At 37.2% G+C, this 6,000-nt stretch overlaps 1 long non-coding RNA gene across 2 annotated transcripts in view; it reads left to right on the top strand.

Annotated features, from left to right (window-relative positions):
* The window catches only part of LOC105161054, a 4,398-nt gene extending 1,275 nt beyond the window's left edge, over positions 1 to 3,123 (top strand). The window contains exons 2-4 of one of the 2 annotated variants that reach the window (XR_847736.2): positions 1,785 to 2,177; positions 2,286 to 2,469; positions 2,548 to 3,123. This is a non-coding gene — a long non-coding RNA (uncharacterized LOC105161054). Of the gene's footprint in view, positions 1 to 1,784; positions 2,178 to 2,285 lie in introns of both variants that reach the window. The other variant, XR_847735.2, reaches the window with a different exon arrangement.

Raw genomic sequence — 6,000 nt, 5'->3', positions numbered from 1 at the left:
GTATGAGTAGGGTTTGCTATACCCAGACCCATCAGGCCCATGCAAAAGCTGGAATAAACACGACAGGGTCTAGAGCCAAATTTTTTTTCCAAATACCCAAAATTTGACCCTTTAATTACAAACGCCTTATCCCAGCCCGCCAAATCTCGAAATTTTCAAGAGTTCAGGCTTGAGCCTTTCATCATCAAGCAACTAGTGCCTGTTCCGACTCAGTAGAACTAAACTTCATCCTGCTGTGATAAATGCATTCAGATGTGTGATGGTTTTGCATGTTCTCTCAGGTTTTTGATGATGGTTTTTTGAAATTCAACTGTCATTGCTTCCTCCTATATTGGGAGCAGTGAAAAAAGTCTAAGGGCCCGTTTGGTTGTGTTTTCAATGAGATCTTTTCCACTTTTCACTATTTGGGTAGTTGGGATTTTGTTTGGTCAAGCCATTTTCATTGAGAATGCATTCTTATTTTAATTCTCAATCTTTTGAAATTGTAGGTCACATGGGTTTGTCATACTTGTCTTATCTTGTCAACATGTCTTTTTTTGTTTCAAATCAATTAAAATTGTTTCAAATGGCAAGACTCACTTTGATTATTTTATAATTTTACATGTTCAATCAATTTGGTCATCTGTCACATCAAAAATACATATACCTATATTCAACATTCTCACACCTATATACCTATATTTGAAAACAACTAATCCAAACATTTTCTCAATTTTCGTACAAAAACCAATAAAGCATTTCTACACATTTCCAATTGTTGGAAATTGAAAATGAAAATGAAAACACAACCAAACGGGCCCTAATTTCTTTTTCCCATGTTTTATCTTTTTATGGTGGTGATTTGTTCAAAGGTCCATTTTCCCTGTTTCTATTATTTACCTACCTACTCTGAAATATTTGGATTAATGTCATTGGCATCTTGCTCTATTGCTGTATTATTTGGAGTCACAAATCAGAAGTCACTTCTATGTGTCATGATTCCATTTCTTTTCCTTTTTCCTCTTTCTTCCTTATTTGGTTGGTGTTAAACTGTTAAATTAAGAACCTGTCGTTTGTGTTAAGGTTTAAAAGAAGAAGAGCAGAAAATAGATTACGATTCACAAGTTCAATGTCTTTTATTGCTTCCTTTTATGAAATACCTTCTTTGGAGTAGCAGAAGAGGATGATCCATGTTTCCTTCCATACAAGGGTTGAGAGTTTCCTGTTGTACTCGTTGCAAATAGACCTGAGATAGAATGCTAGGAGCCATTACATTATTTTTCCATGTATTTCTATTTGATGGACAGATTGTAATGTTGAAAATCCATTAAGGATCCAGAATGACTGCTAAAATTCGCAGTTAGTAAACAAATCTTAAATGTGAGCAGCGCAGAAAACCCAGCAGGCAGAGAGAGAGCGGTGATGTTGTGTTCCTGGCCTAACCGAATACTTGGGTTGGACCAGTTAGGCCCCATGCAGATCCACTTGGTATCCTCATTGGTCAGATCCGGATCGAGTATAGCAAACCACTATAGTTATTGTGGTATGACTATGACCCTAGGGAGGGTAAAATTCTACTGATTAACAGGCCGACTGCCAACATTGACATGGTTATAACTTCAGGATACAGAAATAGAAAAGATACTGTCGTTCTATGTGTTTGCATATTCTAGTTTAATCTGGGTTCACGAGCTAGTCCATTGGAGTGGTTTTTTTTTAACCCATCCTATTTGAACTCCAGTTTAACTGACATTTATCATGAAAAAGTCACAATCTGACCATCCTTTGGTCATTTCTCTTTTCAGTCTCATCAGCAGCAGCCTGACTCGAGTTTTGGACTAGCCCGGCCCCGATGAGGGGCATGGGCCATGCCTGCACCCTGGCAGGATATTATTGGGCTTGGTTTGATTGTGGCTACTAGGGTGGCATATTCGGCCCAACTGACTTGGGGTGCAGGCATAAGAAACTGGGATTTGCTGGATGGTGGTTCTTCGTGATCTTGCATTCTGTATTGCTCGTCCATTCAGCTAGTCTCAGTTATAGCTCTGTTGCTTGTCAGAGCTTGTTGGCAGTGGCATTGCAAAAGATTAAATGAGTTCCCTAGAGCTCTGCTTTGCGACTGCATATGATGATGAAAATCAACCGAGGACGAGGGAAAAATCAGAGCCTGTAGACTCGTGTTCCTGTATTTGGCACAGGTATCTTGTACACTGATATATCACCATTATCTGGTTTTAATCATGCTTTTACCATGTATGAGCCCAAAGTTGAATTTTTTTTATTAAGTTTGTTCTGTTTTGTGGCAGCACCAGTGTATATGGCGAAGTGATTTCCTGTGGAGAATGTGCTGAAAAGTGAGCTGCCATTTGTTTAGCCCTTGTCAATTGGTGCTTGGCTAACTATGACTTAATTTAGAGCTCTGATAAAATTTGTCTGGTGTTTACAAAGTGTTTGATTTAGTAACACAATGAACCTCTTCTCTATGAACAGGTATTCATTCTCGCAACATCCGTGTTGCATGATTTAACTTTTTGCATTACACTTACGTTAAGTTTATTGCTAATTTAGGCTATGGTGGTTGAATCTATGAACTCGCTGTCATTGAAGCAATGGTTATGCGTAGAGGATCCAAATTCTTAACCGTTATTGATACACACATATGTAACTTATTAATAGTTTAGTCACACTACACACGTTGCAAGCTCAGCTTGGTCCTTGGATGCAAGTTGCTTACTCGAGAGGTTTTGGTGAAATGACACTGTGTTTCGGAGGAATTTAGGCTGGATGCACATCTCAAACTGTTGGCTTTACCCCAGTTATCTGGAAGGCTTGTGGATGAAGTATGTGGCATTACCCCATCTCTTGATAGAGGCTGCAGTTCTCATCTTCAGATTATTGAAATTAAGGCAGGTGAGTCGGCAGAGTACGCAAGTTGAATAACGCGTTCCGGAGTGTGAGCTAAATAATGATTCATTGTTTCTTTGTTGGGGCAAAGCCGAACAATTTTGGAAGAAATTTATAGCGTAGAAAATACATGAATGGGAGGTGGGGGTGGATCCTGCAACACTGGTTGCTTTTAGACACGCACATAGAATACGCAGAGATGCAGTGGCACATCCGTATACAAAGGGGTAAAAAGAGTTACAGATGCGGTTTCAAAGAGTAAGAGTACATTTATTCCTAAATGGTTAAACGTTATGCGCGTAATACCCTCTCATACTACATAAACGGCCGTTGGTATAACATATATAGCCAAATTGTGACATAAATTAATTGAATACGCTAATCAAGTAATGAAAATGTGAATGTGATGAAAGAAATAGAACTTGTAAAATGCACATTGCCAAGTTGTTGAGGGTGCATAATTAATTTGTTAAATGAGCCTTCAACATTGTATATGGTCGGAGTAATGCTTGTGCAGGGCGCCCAGCACAATATATCCCTTCCGCGGAAAGCCATCCTCCTCTCAAGGGTTGGGTTGTATCCCTTTCGTGGAAAGACTCGGCTTTGTTTCAAGGCAGGTCGCAGGCTCTCTCCAGCGTCGTCGTATAACATAAACATTCTTCTTTGCAAGAATAGCATAATTTGAGTTACTCCCACCTCAGCGGCCCTATGCCCGCTCCAACCACCATCCGCCTTCTTCTTATAGCATCTGGCAAAAAATTCTATCTGTTTGGGTGATCGACCGAGCTCTGGCTCTTGTAGAAAGATTAAACAGTTAGCATAATATTTATAAAATAATGATAAAATTTAAAAAAAAATATTTATAGCATCCCCATCCTGTTAGACATCGTCCTGAAGACCAACATTATTTTATCGAGTTTGGATTGGCCGCTAGGGTCAGTCTGTACATGAAGATGGTTGGGTGTCTGTGGTCCACAACCTGACGGCGTCTGGTATCAACATATCGAACTCCGTGTCGAAGACTCGATCTTGCTTTCTTCCTCGGCAGCCTTAGTCCATAGTTAGTCCTCTTGCACAGTTGAGGCATTGGCAGCTGATGAGACCGCTCCCCTGGTGCTAGTTGAGAGGCACCCTCCTCAAACAATCTTTGATAGGCCTCTTGAAAATAATTAATAAAATTTATTAGTGAATAACTAATAATAAAAAATTATTATTAAATAACTATAATTCATTTAAAAAAATAAAAATGTTGAAAAACTTGCCATAACCTTCTCGACCCACGGTCTGCTTCAGGCGCCATCCGCCTTCTTTTTGTAGCAGTGAATGAATACCCCCGTTCGTCGAGGTAGACGGTCCAACTGAGCGTCCTTAGAAATTTGTAGATTTATAATATTAATAAAAAAAATTAAAATTTAGTTACGAGCTCACTTTTATGCATGCCAATCGAGGAGGACCCCCGCGGCAGACGATGTTGCCTGCTGCAAAATTGGTCACTCAGTTGGTTTTATTCTTGGCTGACTTGTCCTTGAACTCGTCGGTGTCCGAGTACACCTTGAGGGCTGCCTAAACTTTTTCCCCTAACCATTTGTACTGCGTACCTCTTGTCTTAGCTTTCGCGAATTTTTTAGAGAGCTAGGTGCTTGCGTAGCTATTGAAGTAATCCTACATTGGTTTATCTGTACAATTCCACCAGTATACACGATGCAAGACAAGAAAGCAATTAAGTTAATAGTACGACATAAAGAAATGTAGTATCAAAATTTAGTATTAAGAAATGTAAATCTATGTAACTTTAGCTCATTGAACTAGAAACCTTTATAGGATTCGGGAATCAACTTGTAGTAGTCACGACTGCTTGAGTGGCCTGAAATCACTGAGCCAATGCAAGAGTGGAAAACCCAATCTTGCCAGCCGTTGAAAATATTTTTATCAGTTTCAAGTAAGAATTACTGACTTGTATATATCTTTAAAAAAAATCAATTATACCCCAAATTGGGGTATATAGTTGCAAAAATAGCGTGAGTTGTTGGTTGGGCTAATGACTCATTTAATTTTTTATTTTATTTTTTCCTGAAAACATTCACAAATCATTGATTAGGCTAACGACTCATGCATGCTTTTATTTATTCTTTTTATTAAAATCTAACGGGTCTTTGTTGGACAAATCGACTTATTGGTTTGTCTCTCTCTCTTTTTAATATATTATTTTGTATTAATAAATACTAATACTCAATTGATACCTTAATTTTCTAATTATAATAATTATTATCTTAAATTATAGTATTATAATTTTTCTATTAAGTTTTTTAATTAAAAAAATATTAAAATATATAATTAATTGTTAACAACAAAGAAACTCGAACATTTTCATTTCAAAAACAAAAAATGTAAGAACAAATAGAAATGAGTGATAATTATAAATTTTAATAATATTCGTTGTTGCTCGAGTGTTCTTCTTTCTTGACCTACTTATTTTGTTGGATCATTCGGTTTGTGATCATCATAATCACTCTGAATTTGAAATTGACTTAATGATGTTATAGAGCTCGATTCTATTTAATCACAATATGCATTCAATGATGGATATTAAATACGTAAAACATTACTGGTGCATATGTTTGAATGATGCTAAGATCAAGATCAATGTGTGTAATTACTTTCTGTATATATGAGCATGTAGGGGTGGGTGACGGGCCGGATTTCTCCGATTCGGATATCCCAGGTCGGATGGAAAAATGGATCCAATACTAGACCCGATCGAACCGTCGAGTTCAGGCACCGATTAGTTAGATTTTGGTACACGAGTAAGAATGCAAATTTATTTTAAATATATTTTAAGCGTAAATTAGTTTTATAATTGCTAATACTTATTCTATTTGAATGAAAATTTGTATGTGTATATATTGCATGCTTATTTTATAAGACAAATATTTGGTATTTGTGTTATAAAAATGGGGACACAAATTGTAAGTTTGAGATTCTATTTGGTACTTGAGTGTAAAATTTTGTATTTGGGGTTCATATTTTACTGAAATTTTCATTCTGGACACACTGACTAGGTAGGGGGTTGTATTCGGTTAACACATTAATCTTAAAAAATCAGCCCGAATACTAATG

This window comes from Sesamum indicum, linkage group LG4 (genome assembly GCF_000512975.1).
Source record: "Sesamum indicum cultivar Zhongzhi No. 13 linkage group LG4, S_indicum_v1.0, whole genome shotgun sequence".
NCBI classification, from domain to species: domain Eukaryota; kingdom Viridiplantae; phylum Streptophyta; class Magnoliopsida; order Lamiales; family Pedaliaceae; genus Sesamum; species Sesamum indicum.
The sequence above is the reverse complement of the archived record's forward strand: the minus strand, read 5'-3'. Positions and strand labels throughout refer to the sequence as shown.